The sequence below is a fragment of the Cupressus sempervirens genome, chromosome 10 (genome assembly GCF_028749045.1).
Source record: "Cupressus sempervirens isolate cs-2001-9-10 chromosome 10, ASM2874904v1, whole genome shotgun sequence".
Taxonomy (NCBI): Eukaryota; Viridiplantae; Streptophyta; class Pinopsida; order Cupressales; family Cupressaceae; genus Cupressus; species Cupressus sempervirens.
Window position 1 is genome coordinate 789,285,386 of NC_143127.1, and position 16,777 is coordinate 789,302,162.

At 36.2% G+C, this 16,777-nt stretch overlaps 2 long non-coding RNA genes across 9 annotated transcripts in view; one reads left to right on the forward strand and one right to left on the reverse strand.

The window, feature by feature from the left end:
* LOC149536272 (uncharacterized) overlaps positions 1–16,583 on the reverse strand; it is a 29,384-nt gene extending 12,801 nt beyond the window's left edge. The window contains exons 1-3 of one of the 5 annotated variants that reach the window (XR_016357257.1): positions 15,760–16,571; positions 15,509–15,612; positions 5,001–5,272 (exon numbers count right to left, since the gene is read on the reverse strand). This is a non-coding gene — a long non-coding RNA (uncharacterized LOC149536272). Of the gene's footprint in view, positions 1–5,000; positions 5,273–15,508; positions 15,655–15,759 lie in introns of all 5 variants that reach the window. The other 4 variants (XR_016357256.1, XR_016357255.1, XR_016357259.1 and 1 more) reach the window with 4 other exon arrangements.
* Positions 1–16,777, forward strand: part of LOC149536273 (uncharacterized) — a 40,965-nt gene that overhangs the window by 3,644 nt on the left and 20,544 nt on the right. For 3 of the 4 annotated variants that reach the window (XR_016357253.1, XR_016357252.1, XR_016357251.1), the window contains one exon: positions 13,863–14,783. The exons of the other annotated variant lie outside the window; for it this stretch is intronic. This is a non-coding gene — a long non-coding RNA (uncharacterized LOC149536273). Of the gene's footprint in view, positions 1–13,862; positions 14,784–16,777 lie in introns of those variants that run through there. 4 annotated transcript variants of the gene reach the window in all.

Sequence of the window (16,777 nt, forward strand, 5' to 3'; positions counted from 1 at the left end):
GTTGTAGGAGCAAAGGTCTCCTCATAATCAATGCCCTTTTCAACTAAACAAGCTTTATACTTACCAAAAGCACCATCAAACTTGTTATTTTATCTTGTAAACCCATTTACAACCAATGGGTTTTGTCTCTGGTGGAGGATCAAAAAGAACCCAAGCATGATTCATCAACAAGCTTTAGTGTTTTGATTCATGGCATGTTCCCACTCTAGAATGCCATAAGAGTAAAATTGATTGACTCCGTAGGTTCTCTTTTTTCAAGCAATTCGTCGTTGAGCTCATCATCTCGAAGATGATCAGCAAGTGTCCTAGCCCACAATTTAGGCCGGAGAGGAGAAGGACCAACACTAGCATCAAGAGATGCTCTATGATCAACTTCCTCATCAGAAGAATCTGGATCAAACTCAGGTGAAGCATCTACAAATTTGGGTAATCCTACAAGAGAAATCAAAGGTGTTTGGACAGGAATCACTGGTAGAACTGGAGTTGCTGGAGCCCTCCCATCAGGTGGACCTAATGTTAGCCAAACCCCCAAATGATGAGCCTTCACAAGCTGAATTGTTGGAGCAAGGACAAGAGAAAAAGGCATGAATGGTACTCGCTATTCATCAAAGACTACATCACGACTATATAAGGGACAAGATATCTTAGTGTCAATCAAGCGATAGGGCTTTGTGAACGCTGTGTATCCAACAAGCATGAGTTTTTGACTCTTGCCATCCAACTTGGTGTGTGAGGCATCAAGGCTCCAAACATAGGCAAGAGAGCCAACTACCTTCCAGTGACTGATTTTGGGTTTGTGACCAGGCCTCTTCCAGAGTCTTACCTTTGGCCGCCACAGTGAGTGATCAGTTCAAAAGATAGACTGTAGTGTTATCTGCTTTTGAACAAAACTTCTTCGAAACATGTTTGTGTTCGAGCATGGATCAAGCCATCTCGGTGATTATTTTGTTCTATCTTTCAACTACACTATTTTGTTGTGTTGTACGGAGTATGGTTAATTGGGACTTGATGCCATGATATCACAAAGGCTAGAGATTTCAATAGAACAAGATTTGTTCGAGCATGGATCAAGCCATCTCGATGATTATTTTGTTCTATCTTTCAACTACACTATTTTGCTGTGGTGTACGGAGTATGGTTAATTGGCACTTGATGCCATGATATCACAAAGGCTAGAGATTTCAGTAGAACAAGATTTCCCCCTTATCTGTCCTAAGAGTAATAATAGATTTCCCAAACTCTTTTTCAACTAGAGGTTTACACTTCTGAAATATAGTAAACACATCTGATTTCTTTTTTATGAAAATATACTCACTATCTTTCTACTAAAATCATCAACAAACAACAAAAAATACCTAGACCCAAGAACAAAAGGAGAAGCCATATAGCTGCAGATATCAGCATGAACACGCTGAAGTTCCTAAGAAGCGCGCCATGAATCACCAACGAGAAAAGGAGAGCGATGTTGCTTCCTAGCCTCACATGCAACACAAACTTCAAGTTGAGTCTGAATCTCTAGCAAAACGAGGACAAACCCTTCCCCGACAAGCTAAGAGAGATAATGCACATTTAAGTGTTGATACCATTGATGCCAAAGTGAGCTAACAAAAGACCCAAGCAGCCATAGCGAGGTTTTAAGAATCACTAGAATCAACAAGTCTAAAAAGACCATGATCCTCAAGGCTAACTGCAACAACAAACTAAGTATCCCTTTCAATGATGGTGCATTGATGTGAACTAAAGGTGATTTCTAACCTTGGAGAGTGTTGCAGCCTCTGACTAACTGAGGGTAGATTGAGTTCTATCCCTTGAACATAGTGCATATCGAGGAAAATGAGATTCCTTCCAACAAACTAAATTTGAATGTTACCTTCGTCGACAACATTGTACTCTTCCTCGCCACCAAAAATCACTGAATCTAAAAAAGGCTAGTAGTCAATGATCCAGTGTCTATGGTGGGTAAACTGACAAGAGGCTCCTGAATCAATGTACCAAGCAAACAACTTTCCATGATCTATAGGACTTTTAGCCCTGAAAGTGTAAAAAGCATATTATACCTGCTCAATGTGCTCTACGCTGTCCACTTTGGGCTACAAACCAGATTGCTTAGCTTGGGCAGCTAAGCGTTTCCAACATTCAACCTTTTATGTGACCATAATTATGGCAATTGAATGTTCTTTTTCTTAGAGCCTTCTGATGAATTTTTGCTGAGAGGATTATTGTGTATGAGACTTGCCTTTATCCTTCTAAAACAATTTTGCAGCAAAGGCTTCTTGTTGGAGGTGGAGCTAGAGCTACTACCGAACTGTTATTTCCACCAATCTTGCTAAAACAGAAGTGTGCAAAGATCTGTAATAGAAGTGATGTTGAGAGTCTCAATAAAATGCCTGTAGGATTTAGGTAAACTTTTGAGAGTTTCTACCACAATGTCCTCTTCCTCCATCTTGTGTCCAATGGCAAGCAACTAATTACGGATATCCTGAATCTTATTCAAGTGTTCCTGGAGCGATTTCCACTCATCCATGAGAATAGAAAACAAGGAGTTCTTGAGAATAAAGGCTCTACTTTTGATTAAAGTCTCATGAAGTTTCTTAAGATGATCCTATATCTCGGTAATTGTTGTCTTGCCAGATGGAATCTGAGGGAGCTGATCATCACCTACTAATAATTTGAGAAGCACCACCGTCTCCTGATTATTCTGATCCTATGTATCTTGATCAATACCAATGCTGTGCAACACCCAAAACAATCTAATCAATATTCCAATATTCAAAGATTGTTAACATTTGTTGTTTCCACAAGCCATAATTCAAACCATTGCATTTCTAATTTCCCTCTAGCAAAATATTAGTCAAAGGTCGAAGATGCCAAGTACATTTTTCAGTGATAATGTGAAGGCAAATACTTGAGGCAAAAAATCAGAAGACCCAAAAAGAAATGGAGGTACCCAGATAAAGCTCAAAAAATCTGGAAGGAATATGTTGTCAGATTCTAGATCCATTGGCTTGAAAATCGAGGCACCCAAAAATATTTCAGTGAAAATCTGTGGAGTCTGTGAAGGCAGATACTTGAGGCAAAAAATCAGAAGATTCAAAAAAAATGAAGAGGTACCTAGAAGAGCTCGAAAAACTTAGAAGGAATATGTTGTCAAATTTTAGATCCATTGGCTCAAAAATCGAGGCACCTAGAAAACTGGACAGCACCCAATTGAGGTCTTGAAAAACCCACCAACAATCTATAATTTTTATTAAAAAAATCGATCAAGTGGAGAAAATTAGGGTTTTTAAAAAAAGGCCTGGGCTGAAAACGCTTCAAAATAATGGCAGATTTGTTGTTGGATCAGGAAGAACTGGGCGGGGATTAACACCAGAGATTGGTTAAAAACTGTAGACGCCTATAATAGAGCAAAAAATGGACATTAAGAGGGTCAAAATTCTGCTAAAATAACCAGCCTTGATTTGGAAAAACGAACCCTCGGATTCGCTGCAAAACATGGCCAAAGATAGTGTCAATACATATGTATTTTGCAGACAGAAGGCCACAAAAATAGAGGGGCTATGGTCGTGCAAAAGAACCAGACATAAATGACGCCCAGAAATGAAAAATGATGCAGGAAAACACACTAACGAGATAAAAATGACGCCCAGAAATGAAAAACGATGCAGGAAAAATGCACAAACTAGATAAAAATGACGCCCAGAAATGAAAAACGACGCCCAAGAGAAACCCTGTTCAAGTTTTTCAAAGCACAGAGCCCAAGAAAAACATTTTTCAGTAGTCAAGGTTTAAAAATTATTTTTTTGTTTAAGTATTTTTCTCTGATACTATACTATATTACAGAGTAATTGATAAAATACTTGCTTGTTATTAACAATGATCAATAAATCATTATATGCACAAGAATAAATGATCGTTTCGTAAAGAATAGAAACATTCTATTCTAACTAACAACCAACTAAAAGCTAACTAAATAATAATAGATGATGATAGAGGCTATCTATTATCGTAACATATTTTTGCATCAATTTGCAAATATTGAACATCCTTTTACAAGCAGTTCTAAACATGACTAGCAGTTCTATTCATAAAGTATCAGGTTTCTGTAACTGCGAAGAAGAATTCTCTCCATACAGTGAAGACGGTATTTGTGGCACTCATCTCGTGGTTTCCAGTCTCCTATGATCTACTTTTATGCACCCTTGTAAGGATTTATCTGATTTCCCCACAAACATCTTAAGCATGCAGGTGATGATGGTAAGAGTGAAAGGAGGGAAAAGTGTACGAGATGATTAAGGACAAGATATTTAAGCTATATAAGCAAAGAATAGAGAAGTTGAAAGTCAATGCTACAAATAGAGAAAGGGGAGATGAAGTAAGTGAGACAATCAAACTGTAGGCATAGAAATTGTCGGAACACAAGTAACAGTTTTGCAAGTCCAACGGTATACCCATCGGACAATAGAAACGGCTAAGCAGCCCCTGGCCCCTTGAATGCACCAATGCATAGGTTACCCTCATAAATCCAGCATCCCAGAGGCTAGATAAACGTTTCGGTGGAAAAACATCACATAAAAAGCAATGATCCACTAGTTGTAGGAGTTGTGGCCCTGTCACCAACCCTCACTACATAATCTAAAGAGAATTATAAGTTACTGTCAGATACTCGCTTGTGGCCTGTAGAACTAGAAGTCACTTGTGAATGACAAAACAGAAAGGAAGCAGCCAGAGGAAGCTGGGGATGCGTAAATTTACAAAGGTATTTAATTTAAATACACCAAATTTTAAAATCCTCACCAACTACAAGAAGCAAAATTTAGTCAGGCATTAATGTACTTTTCACATTCTGATATCAAATGCATATATGTAAATGGTACACAAGGTGCATTGAGAATATATGAAATGGTACACAGAGTGCATGCCTGATGAATCGAATAAAAGATGAATTTGTCTGGACAGTGACAAGCTTCATAGCCTAAGCAAGGATTCATAAAAATCCTTACCTGTCACTCATGAATCCTGAGCCCGTCATGCTTAATCAGATTTTCTGCTCTTTGCAAGCATCTATACTCTATAATAGTGGCAACAATTTGACAACAAACCAAGATGCAAGTACACCAATGCAATAGTTCCTCCAATTTTCATCAAAAGATCAAGAAATCTCGAAAATATGAGAATGCAAGGCTTAATCCACCCTGTGGGCAATCCAATACTGAAACTGGACCAGTTTTCTTAATATGTACCCAGGGCCAATTTGCCTTTCAGTTCAAGTAGCCTGCAAATAATGATAGCATGATGAAGGTGTTAGACTCGCTTTTACAGTTTCCAAACAAAAGCTTCCTTTCAGAAAACCATTCAAAGCACAAATTCAAATGAAGAATTCAATCTCTTGAAGAGGGAAGAATAGAAAAGAGAACCAGACATACATTTTGTATAGATATTTCAACAGAATTTTTATCAATGATCATAAATATCAATCTGAATATCTCAGACTCTCAGTGAGTTAGCAGATACACACCTCCCTCAAACATGATGCAGTAGTAAACAACAGGGAACTTCAAATCCCATCAAATACAATCTTAACTTCAAAGAAAATTATTACTTTTTTGAAATCATCAAAGTGAGAATTGCTGCAAAATACATTCTTTACTGAATTTTATGCATAAATTATTAACTTGTTCCGAAGGTTACACTGCTGGGTGAGAATCAGTTCATGCACCTGATGCTAATTGCTACAGAAATGCCAAGTTGCTGGTTCGCATTTGGGCTTGGATGCGGATTCAAGATTTGGGTTGGATATTCATTCAAATTTCTTGGGGTTTGGATTTGTTTTGAGTTCCCCACATACAAAAACATGTTTCTTTAAAATATGTATGTATGTGTATATGTATATGTATATGTATGTAGCAGCAAATAAGTTCATACACCACTACTGTGCTACTAGTAAAGCAACATAGTAGAGTACACCACCTTATATATTAATGTTTTAGTCCAGATGACATATGTTTTACCTTTTTGACCCTTTTAGTAGTCTGTTTTAAGGTTAGAGGGTTGGATTGACTCAAATAGACCAAAACCAACTTTAAAAAATAAGTCAAAAAAATCCAGTTTTTGGCCAAATTCAGCTTGATTCGCAAATTCGCCATAAAAATGGCAAAATTCGTGCCTGGTTAATCTGACAGAATTTGTACAGACTTTAAAGGTCTGCCGCAGACTTCTGCAAGAATATGACAAGGACCAGACTTTTGCAAGAACCAGACCAGAAGTTGGGGTTGTCTATACAAAAATCTTGTTTTTAACTTTTTATACATCGGCTTATTATCCCTTGAACCTTCTTAGGTGCAAGTGCTATTATATAATGTTTTCTTCTTTAATCATGGTGTTCCTTAGCTTCCAATGAACAATTTTTTAGATAAATCTTAGACAAATGCCACATAAACCCTAAACCCTATACTAAATGAGTGAATTTCTTGCATAAATACATACATATATATACACACACATAGATATACACACAAATATATGTGTGTGTGTACATACATACAGACAGACACACACATATATATACACACCCACAAATTCTTCTTTCATACTCACATGGGTACAGTGTATATGTATAGATATATAGATATATACGCCCACATATACACAAATTACTACACAATATATAGGATGTAAATTCAATCTGGACAGACCGGGGTATATGCATAGATATATATGCACACATATACAGTTGTGTTGCACCAGTTAGAAGGTAACATAAGATGTAAATTCATCCTAGATAGCTTGAAGTGCTTTGTTGCAACTGCTGTAGAAGTCATGTATGCAAAATACAGAAGCATAGACAAGGTACACGAACTGTATGATAGAATGCAATAAAAGTGATATCATCTCATGCAAAGAGATGATTGCACGTTGAGCATGACGTGTGTTTGTTAATAAAAGCTTAAAACTTTCATGCAAATGCATTTGCCAGGTGTTAAGCCAAATTCCACATCATTTCCCAGCATCCTCCTCCCTGTGCCAAAAGATGGGTTTGTCCGTACAAAAACGTGTTCTTTAAAAAATATATGTATATATATGTAGCAGCAAATAAGTTCATACACCACTGTGCTAATAGTGAAGCAACATAGCGAAGTACACCACCCTATATATTTGATGTTTTAGTCCAGATGACACATGTTTTATGGTTTTACCATTTTGACCCTTTTAGCGATCTGTTTTGAGGTTAGAGAGTTGGATTGACTCAAATACACCAAAAACAACTTTTTAAAAGTCAAAAAAATCCATTTCTTGGCCAAATTCGCCTTGTTAAAATAAATATTTTATTATCATTTTTTTCTCTGAATCATTTAATAATTCCTTTAAATTTTAATATTTAATCAATATATAAGTATAAATTAGTAATATTTACAAAAATCTCATATCTGGAAGTTTCTAAATTCATATGTTTTATAAGATAATATAAAATTCTACAAAACAATTATAGATTAGCAATATATGTCTACTTAAGAAAGTTTCTAAGTTTATATTTTTGCATATTAATATTTTAATTGTTATTGCCTATAATTAGTTTTGACAGTTCAATAAAAAATCAACCTGTCAATCAATACGGTCCAAAAAATAATTAGCCAGTCATATATGGCTCAAAAGTGAAAAAAAGGGCCAATACGACCATCAAATTCCAGGCCTGCAGTGGACAACAGCAGTCCCCTCAGACTCTGTAGCCCTTCCCTTCCCTGCACAACTTGCCTTACTTTCAAATCTGTCGATTTGCAAATTCACCATAAAAACGGCAAAATTCATGCCTGGTTAATCTGACAAAATTTGTGCAGACTTTAGAGGTATGTGGCAGACTTCTGCAAGAATATGATAAGGACCAGACTTTTGCAAGAGCCGGACCAGACTTTGGTGTCTATATAAGAATCTTGTTTTTTTTACGACTTCTATTTAAATTATAATTATAGTTTCCTATCAGCTTATCCCTTAAACCTCCTTAGGCGCAAGTACTAGTATATAATGTTTTCTTGTTTACTCATGGTGTTCATTAGCTTCCAAAGAACAATTTTTTTTAGATAAATCTTAGACAAATGCCACAGAAACCCTTGACCCTAAACCCTGTATCAACTGAGTGAATTTCTGGCATACATATATGTCTGTAAATACATACAGACATACGTATATATATATACATGCATGCATATATATGTATATATATATATATATATGTATATATATATATATACATAGATATATATACATACATGCATACATACATATGTATGTATGCATGCATGTATATATATATATATGTATGTATGTATGTCTGTATGTATGTATGTATGTATGTATGTATGTACGTATGTCTGTATGTATGTATGTGTATGTATGTACATATGTCTGTTTGTATACGTGTGTACATACATACATGTAGGCACATACACACACACACCCCCACAAATTCTCTCTTCGTATATACATATGTGTATTTGTGCCTGTGTGTATACCCACATATACACCTATTGTGTGTGTGTGTGAGTGAGTGAAAAACATGGCCAATACGACCATCAAATTCCAGGCCTGCAGTGGACAACAACAGTCCCCCAGACTCTGTAGCCCTTCCCTTCCCTGCACAAGTTGCCTACTTTCAAATCTACCAATTTGCAAATTTGCCATAAAAATGGCGAAATTCATACCTGATTATTCTGACAGAATTTGTGCAGAATTTAAAGGTCTGTGGCAGACTTCTGCAACAATATGATAAGGACCAGACTTCTGCAAGAACCGAACCAGACTTTGGGTGTCCATATAAAAATCTTTTTTTTTAATGCAATTTTTATTTTAATTCAAATTATAATTTCCTATCAGCTTATTCCTTGAACTTCTTTAGGTGCAAGTGCTAGTATATAATGTTTTCTTGTTTACTCATGGTCCAAAGAACAATGGTTTTTAGATAAATCTTAGACAAATGCCACAGAAACCCTTAGCCCTAAACCCTATATCAAATGAGTGAATTTCTGGCATACATACATACATGTGTGTGTGTGTGTGTGTGTGTGTATGTATGTGTGTGTGTACATACATTCATGCAGGCACATATATATATACACCCACAAATTCTCTCTGTATATAAATATATGTGGATATGTGTCTGTGTGTATACCCACACATACAACCGAGATGTAAATTCATTCTAGATAGCTTGGAGTGCTTCGTTGCAACTGCTGTAGAAGTGATGTATGCAAAATAGGGAAGCATAGACAAGGTTCATGAACTGTGTTATAGTCATAGAATGCTATAAAAGAGAGATCATCTCATGAAAAGAGATGATTGTACGATGTGCATGACATATTTTTGTTGATTAACCCTTAAAACTTACATGCAAACACACTTGCCAAGTTTTAAGCCAAATTCCATATCCTTTCCTAGCATCATCCTCCCTGTGCCAACAGGAACACGGCATGGGCATCCATCAAAAAGATAAAGGATGCAAATGCCCTGGGAAATATGCATGCAAAATGGTGAAGCATATACAAGGCGTGTGAAATATGGTTAAGGCATGTCAACTCGTGAAATGTCATCACAGCAAGATATGTTCAAAATGGATTTTCTTCAGAAGTTGAAATCTCCAAAATGCAATGGTGCAAGGCTTGACCCATCATGTGGTCAATCCAATAGAAAAATTGGAGCCATTTTCTTCATAAGTTAAGATCCCTAGACTCGTTTTTCTTGCAAGATAAAGTAACCATCAAAACCCAACACACCCTTTAGGAGATTAGGGTGCATGAAGTTAGCTGTAAGAGCTATTGGAACTCTTCCTCTGTATCAAATAAAGAGTGAACTTCTGGGATACTGTAGAATCTCCAATTATCATAACAGATATGTTTTCATATTTGATGTTGCTTCCTTGACCACTATCTCTTCTCTCCCTCTTTTTCTCTACCTTATATATACAAAGAGAGAATTCCATAATTTATAACTATGTGTATACACATATATATACACATACATACATATATATACACATACATACATGTACATATATATACATACAAATACATACATATAGATGCATGTACATATACATACATACATATACATGCATATATGCATAGATATACATATGGACACACACATATAAATGTGCACATATACACATACACATATGCATACACAAATTCTCTCTATACATATACACAAACATATAGATATGTAAGCAAACATTTACACCAATTGGGAGGGACTGTATGGTATTTATATTCATTTTAGCCATCTTGGGGCATACACACATACACCTGTGTTGCACCAATTATCATGAAATATAAGATGTAATTCATTCTACATAGCTTGGAGTGCATGAACACCTAGCCAGGTTTTCCAAATGTTGCAATTGCAACTGCCCTTGTAGACGTGTATGCAAAACAGGGAAGCATAGGCAAGGCACATTAACTGTTTGCCAGAATCCTTCAAAGAGATGTCATATCATGCAATATAACAATATGCGTGTACTACATTCATGAAAAGGCTTTAGAAACTTTCAAGCTAATGCAATCTTCAGGTGTAAAGCCAAATTCCACAACCACTATACAAATATAGGATCTCTGGAATAGGCCATGGACATCCATCAAAAGCATAAAGGATGAATGTGCCCTGGTAGACATGCATGCAAGAAGTGGAAACATAGGCAAGGCATGTGAACTATTTGGTAAAATGCCTTAACAAAACTGGCAAGTGTAAAATACTAAAAAGCCAGACTCCTCAACCTATCCTATCTGCCTGTAATTAAATTGGAGCTTTGGAATAGAGGGTGGACATCATCAAAGCAAGATTGAAAGTGGATTCTTATCAGAAATTGGAAGTGTCATTTCCAATCACCACAGCTTTCACAAATACTCATATACGAAATTTAATAAAGATTCATTTATATGCAAATTCTCTCTTTTCAAATTGAAATTAATTTTCTTTGACTGAAATTTGAAGTTCCTTAGAATTTTCTATGTTGTTCATTAGTGTGGCTCACATTTCCAAACATGTGAGGTGCAAATTCAGTTCCAAAAGATCACTTGGAGACTCCAACAATTAGCTTTAGATATGTCGGATATACCCAAATTCCCAACCTCAATAATAATAATAATAATAATAATAATAATAACAATAATGATGATGAGGCATAATCACATTGGTCACAACTCAGCCATCTCTTTTGTGCCAAATTGAACAAACAATGTTGTGTCTTTATCTTTCAATTCAACCACTGGTGGGCCCTCATATATCTAGAGGGTAAAGTATAGGGGAAATAAAGCCCGGAGTGTATGTACATCACCTCATACAATATGTTTGTGAAGAAATTCAAGCAACTTGAAGAAATTCAAGCAACTTGAAGAAATTATTTATATTTTGAAAACACAAATACATATGCATATCTAAGACATTTTCAGATATGTATATCTAATACTGTCAATGCTTGTTTGGTTCATGAGTTGCACATCTATGACTTCAAAGAAAAAGGAATATGATGTGTGTCATGAATGTTTGTGGTTCAAAGGCCTTCACTTGGGCTATGAAGCAGGGGGTCATGAATATGATGGGTGCCATGAATGTTTGTGGTTCAAAGGTCTTTACTTGGACTATGAAGCAGGGGGGCTCCTTCCCTCACCTTTGTAGAAGAAAGACCCTCTTAAAATAGAGGGCAGCATGAGACTCTTTACCTTGTGGGTGCAATGTGATTGCAGTTAACAACCTACTTAATTCTCCGCAAGATGCTTCCTGAGCACCTGAATCATATGACACATACAAATGGATCACAAAAACTACAAAAAAAACTCAAAAACAGAGACATATACACAAAACAATATAAAAACAGAAATATATAAAAGAGAGAGCATGCATGTGCATTCATACTTACACATAAAAATTCAAATTTATTGTCAAGCATATTGTATAGGATGATGTGCATACACCCAAGTTCTTTTAAATGAATCTGCACCTTAAGAAAACTCCATGGTTAAGCATGCTTGAGTTGTAGTCGTCCTCCCGAGATGGCCACCATTCACTTGGATGCAATGAGTGCTACATGTACACATACACGCACCATTCACCAATGAGTGCTACATGTACACATACACACACCATTCACCAACGAGTGCTACATGTACATGTACCATTCACCAATGAGTGCTACATGTACACATACACGCATCATTCACTCACCAGTGAGTGCTTGTAAACAGCTACTCATAAACAATGGGTCAATGAGTTTGACAAAAATAATACAATTGAAGCTTGATAGGGATATCATAATGAATATGTACCTTATATGTTGTTAATATTGGCCACTTTAGCAAGTGCTTATGAAAATTGGAATTTAGTTTTGAGCCCATTTTGAGGGAACAATAGGGAAAAAGACACAATAGTCGCCCATGCTTACTTCGCACATCTAGAACTCCTAAATCAAAAGTTGGATTTTGCCGATTTTTCAGATGTACTTCTATAGGTAGGTGAAAAAATTAAAGCTAAGGTTTCGGCTTTTGGGTATTCACGGATCTCTTTACAAGGATCATGAAGCGCAAAGTGATCAAAAGTGTCATTTCAAAATGCTTGCCCGATACTCGCTATGTTCATGCACCAATAGTCGCTCACTCAAAAAACACTAGTACTTGTGGTTAAATGTCCCAGTAGTCTTTATGAAATGTCCCAATACTGGTGCACAAATTGGTTAATCACCAACCAAAAAAAACTAAAATGGTCGACTTTTCATACATGTGCGATTGGCAATTAGTATATGTGTTTTCCTTTTTGGGGGCTCTTTTAAAAGTGGTTACTAGGGGGCATCTATGACAAAACTATCACAGTTATTGAACCCCCTGTCCGTTATTGGGCTCTTACCCTAGCAGCTTTCACATCAAAGCTGTCTCATACTAGAAAAGCACTTCCAAAAAGCTGGCAAACATATTCCTTACCTAACACCTGAAACCAAATTTAAACTCAGCAACAAATATTTTGATTTGAAAGGCTGCAAAAATCTTGTTTCCAGCACAAGGAATCTGATAGATCTAAAACACTGATAATTTGGTATCTAATTTTTGTTTATTGTGAAAATTCAAAATATTGAAGCAACAACTTAGGAAGACTGATTTCAGTTCTCATTTTCAAAATAATTTTGCTTTGGTAGGGCTTCATAATATTTTTCCTGCAAACTCTTCCCATTTTATTCTCTTTAACATCGGTGACTACACAACACAATTTGTCAAGAATCTTTAGATAAGTCATTTGCCGGTTTCAATTTTTGTTGTATTATATTTCATTCTAAAACAATACTGATGTTATCAGTTAAATAAAGGATTTGGTTCCATGGGTTTATCTGTTGCTGTTTTCATATATGATATCATTGTGACACCTATTGTTAGATCCTCATTTGTTTGTTCACGCAGACATATTTTGACCAGTGAAATTTCACAATCGCTTGGCTATTTAAATTTATTTTTATCTTTTTCATTGCTCTCAATTTATTGCTCGACTGTGCACTTATTTAACAAGGAACACAGGTGCCAAAGTTCCTGCCTCTAATGTGGTGGGTTTTGGGGCAAGAGTTGAGACAAGCTGTACATTTAATTGTCAATTTGAAATAGAATGCCGAATGCCAAGAAGGGCTTCCAATTTGTAAAGACAAATTGGATCAAAATTACTTTTATAAAATCTAAGAATCTATATATGTCAATATAGATATTTTACTTGACATTCAATGTTTACTACCTCTTATTACAACATAAGCATGTTCACTTTTTCCGTTCTTCTTAAAGGCTTTCACATCTATATAAATTTTTTATATATTGTGCATGTACATGTTTACATGGCGTGTGGCTCAGGGTCAATGCCATGGAATGGGCATTTTGAACAGATGGGCCAGGGGGTTGCATTTGTGCTGCAACTTAGTGCTGACAGGAAGTCATCACAAAAAGATTGGTGCCACAAATTGTGCTGCTCAAATGCCACAAGGGTTACAGTGTTCTTAGAGCGTAATTTATGGTGCTTTTGCACAGAATTGAGTGGTTTCAAGGGGTACGCATTCTATTCTGCACAGATTTTATTTAAGCCTGGATAAGTATGGGGTGATTACGAGAGAGGAACAGAGGAAGGAATCATCCTTGTGATAATAAAATAGGCGGGCAGAATAAGAAGATGGTGAAGAAACAACAAAGCATGATCAAGATCATCTTTTGAGAAACCACACTGTTTAATAAATTATTATCATTTTATTAATTTCTGATTGCTAATTGCTTCTGGGAGTTTGTAAGCAATACTACTGGAGATTGGCAGGGCAGGGAGGCGGGCAGGGCTGTTGATCTCAGATCATGTTGTCCTCAGTTGTCAAAGCAGATAGCGTTATTATTATAAGATCAGAGTTGTCAGCGATGTAGAGAACGGCCCTGGAATCTCCGCAGTTGGCCACCACAATCTGCCTGCTGCTCATCACAGCACCCACACCAGAGTCTCCAAGGCCCTGGCTTCAGAGTGTTCTGAAGTTCAGTGTGCTTCTGCCTTCTGCATAATTAGAGAGGACTTAAGACTGCTCGATTAAAATCACCACTTTGGCCATTTATTTCTAGATTTTTCTAGACCAAGCTCGATCAAGCTTTCAAATTTTGGCATTGTAATAATTATTTTATTTTTTCTTTTAAAAAGGTGATTTTTCCCATTGCTCTAACCAATGAAAAATCAAAGACATCATATTTTTGAATTCTTAAAATAAAAAACAATAATGAAATTTACCAGTTTTGTCCATTATATTTTAATAGTTTCATTTGATTGGTTGGTTGAATAGACTACTGGAAAATATGGATATGAAAGTATACAACTAATAATAATGAAAGTATACGACTCTGCTGATGCTGCTATACATTTGTCGTTTATGCATCCCTAAAAGGTCTCCTATGATATGCTTTTATGCACCCTTACAAAGCTTTATTTGATTTCCCCAGAGAAATTTTGAGCCAGCAGGTTATGAAGGAAGAATGAAGGAGGAAAAGGGCATACAACATAGAACATTCAAACTGTAGAAGCACAGGATAGGAGAACTCGAACGTCGATATTACAAATAGAGAAAGGAGAGAAATAAACCAGACATTCGAACGCCTACAAGCCATAGGAACACAGGTAATCCCACCAGTCGTCAGAGTTAGACACTGTCACCAATCCTCACTACATAATCTAACAGAATAATAAGCTACGGACTATTTAAGTGTTGTAGAACTAAAAGTCAGTTTGAATGAGGAGGCAGCGAAGATAAGCCAGTGGAAATGCTGGGGCGACTAGATTTACTACAGTATTTTAATCTAAATAGACTAAATTTAAGAAAACCCACTAGCTACATTCAATAATATTTTCTCAGGCATGCATTAAGATTCTATATAATGATAAACGCAAAGAATGAATGGTCAATGAAATAGAAAGCGAATTTGTCTAGGCACTGACAAGCTTCATGGCCTAAGTAAGGATTCATAAAAATCCTTACCTGTCATTCATGTACGCTGAAACAGTCATGCTCTAACAGAGTTTGTGTTCTTTTTTAACGTATCAACGAAGCGTTGACAACACCGAAAATGTTGCAGTTGAGCTCTTTTTATAATAGGTTTGTCGAAGAAAAATAGACAATATAATCTGAAGTTATACACATATTTATTTGTCGTTCTAGGACAAAATTTCCCAAAATTGAAGGTGAGAAAAAAAAAGGAAAACGTCTCTGCGATGGCCATTAGAAAATACCTTGGCGAGCGAAAGTTTCTTCAACTGAATTATTTCCTCCACACCGATGACAAAAGAATTTGAGGGCTAACAGCCATTGCCGAAATGAAAGGGTTTGCATTGCAAAACATAACACGCAACAAAGCAACTTAAAACTGGTAGTACTAATTGTTCGAAGGCTCACCCCTTCTTGGCCCAAAACAGCAACACGATTGTCCTGGTGAAAGGCATTCAGAGGCACCAAACATTGACTAATAATGAAAGGGTTTTAATTAACTTAAGACTTCCTTATTCTCCTTCCAATCAGTTTTCCTTGTTCTCCTTTCATTGCAGTTTGTAAAAAAGCTCAGGAAACAGAGCGCGCACAGAATAGAAAGCTGATTTACTTCGCAGCAAATTTTCTAAGATCGAGGTATAAATAATAAAAGAGAATAGCATACAGGCTGTAACTGGTACGCTTTTGAGAAGTTATAATGGAGCACAGAATAGAAAGCTGATTTACTTCGCAGCAAACTTTCTAAGATCGAGGTATAAATAATAATAGAGAATAGCATACAGGCTGTAACTGGTACGATTTTGAGAAGTTATAATGGAGGATGACGCGTAGAATAAATGCTAAAAGCCACGTAGCATATTTATATAGAAATGTGGCAACCAAAATGCTCGAAGGCACAACTTCCACTGCATAAAATGCCATCTTTTTAGTGTGTTCTTTGCGTAGATATTAATGAATTAAGATTAATAATAATGACAATGCTGCGTGCAGCACTACCTAGTCCCTCCATTTGCGAGAGGTGTTGGTAGTGAGGCGGGATGAATGAGTAGAATAAAGGAGAGGAGTACTATAGTGCAAAAGATGACCGCATCACACCACCATTAAAAAGTCTCTGCTTCACGCCACCACCGAAATGGGACTCGGCTACTCTTCAAACACAATGTATCAAAGATTTTTAAAAAAGTCAAATTTGAATTTTTTTCATATTAAAAAAAATAAAGCAAAGTTTTCTCATATACAAATTATGAAGATCAAATTTTGAAA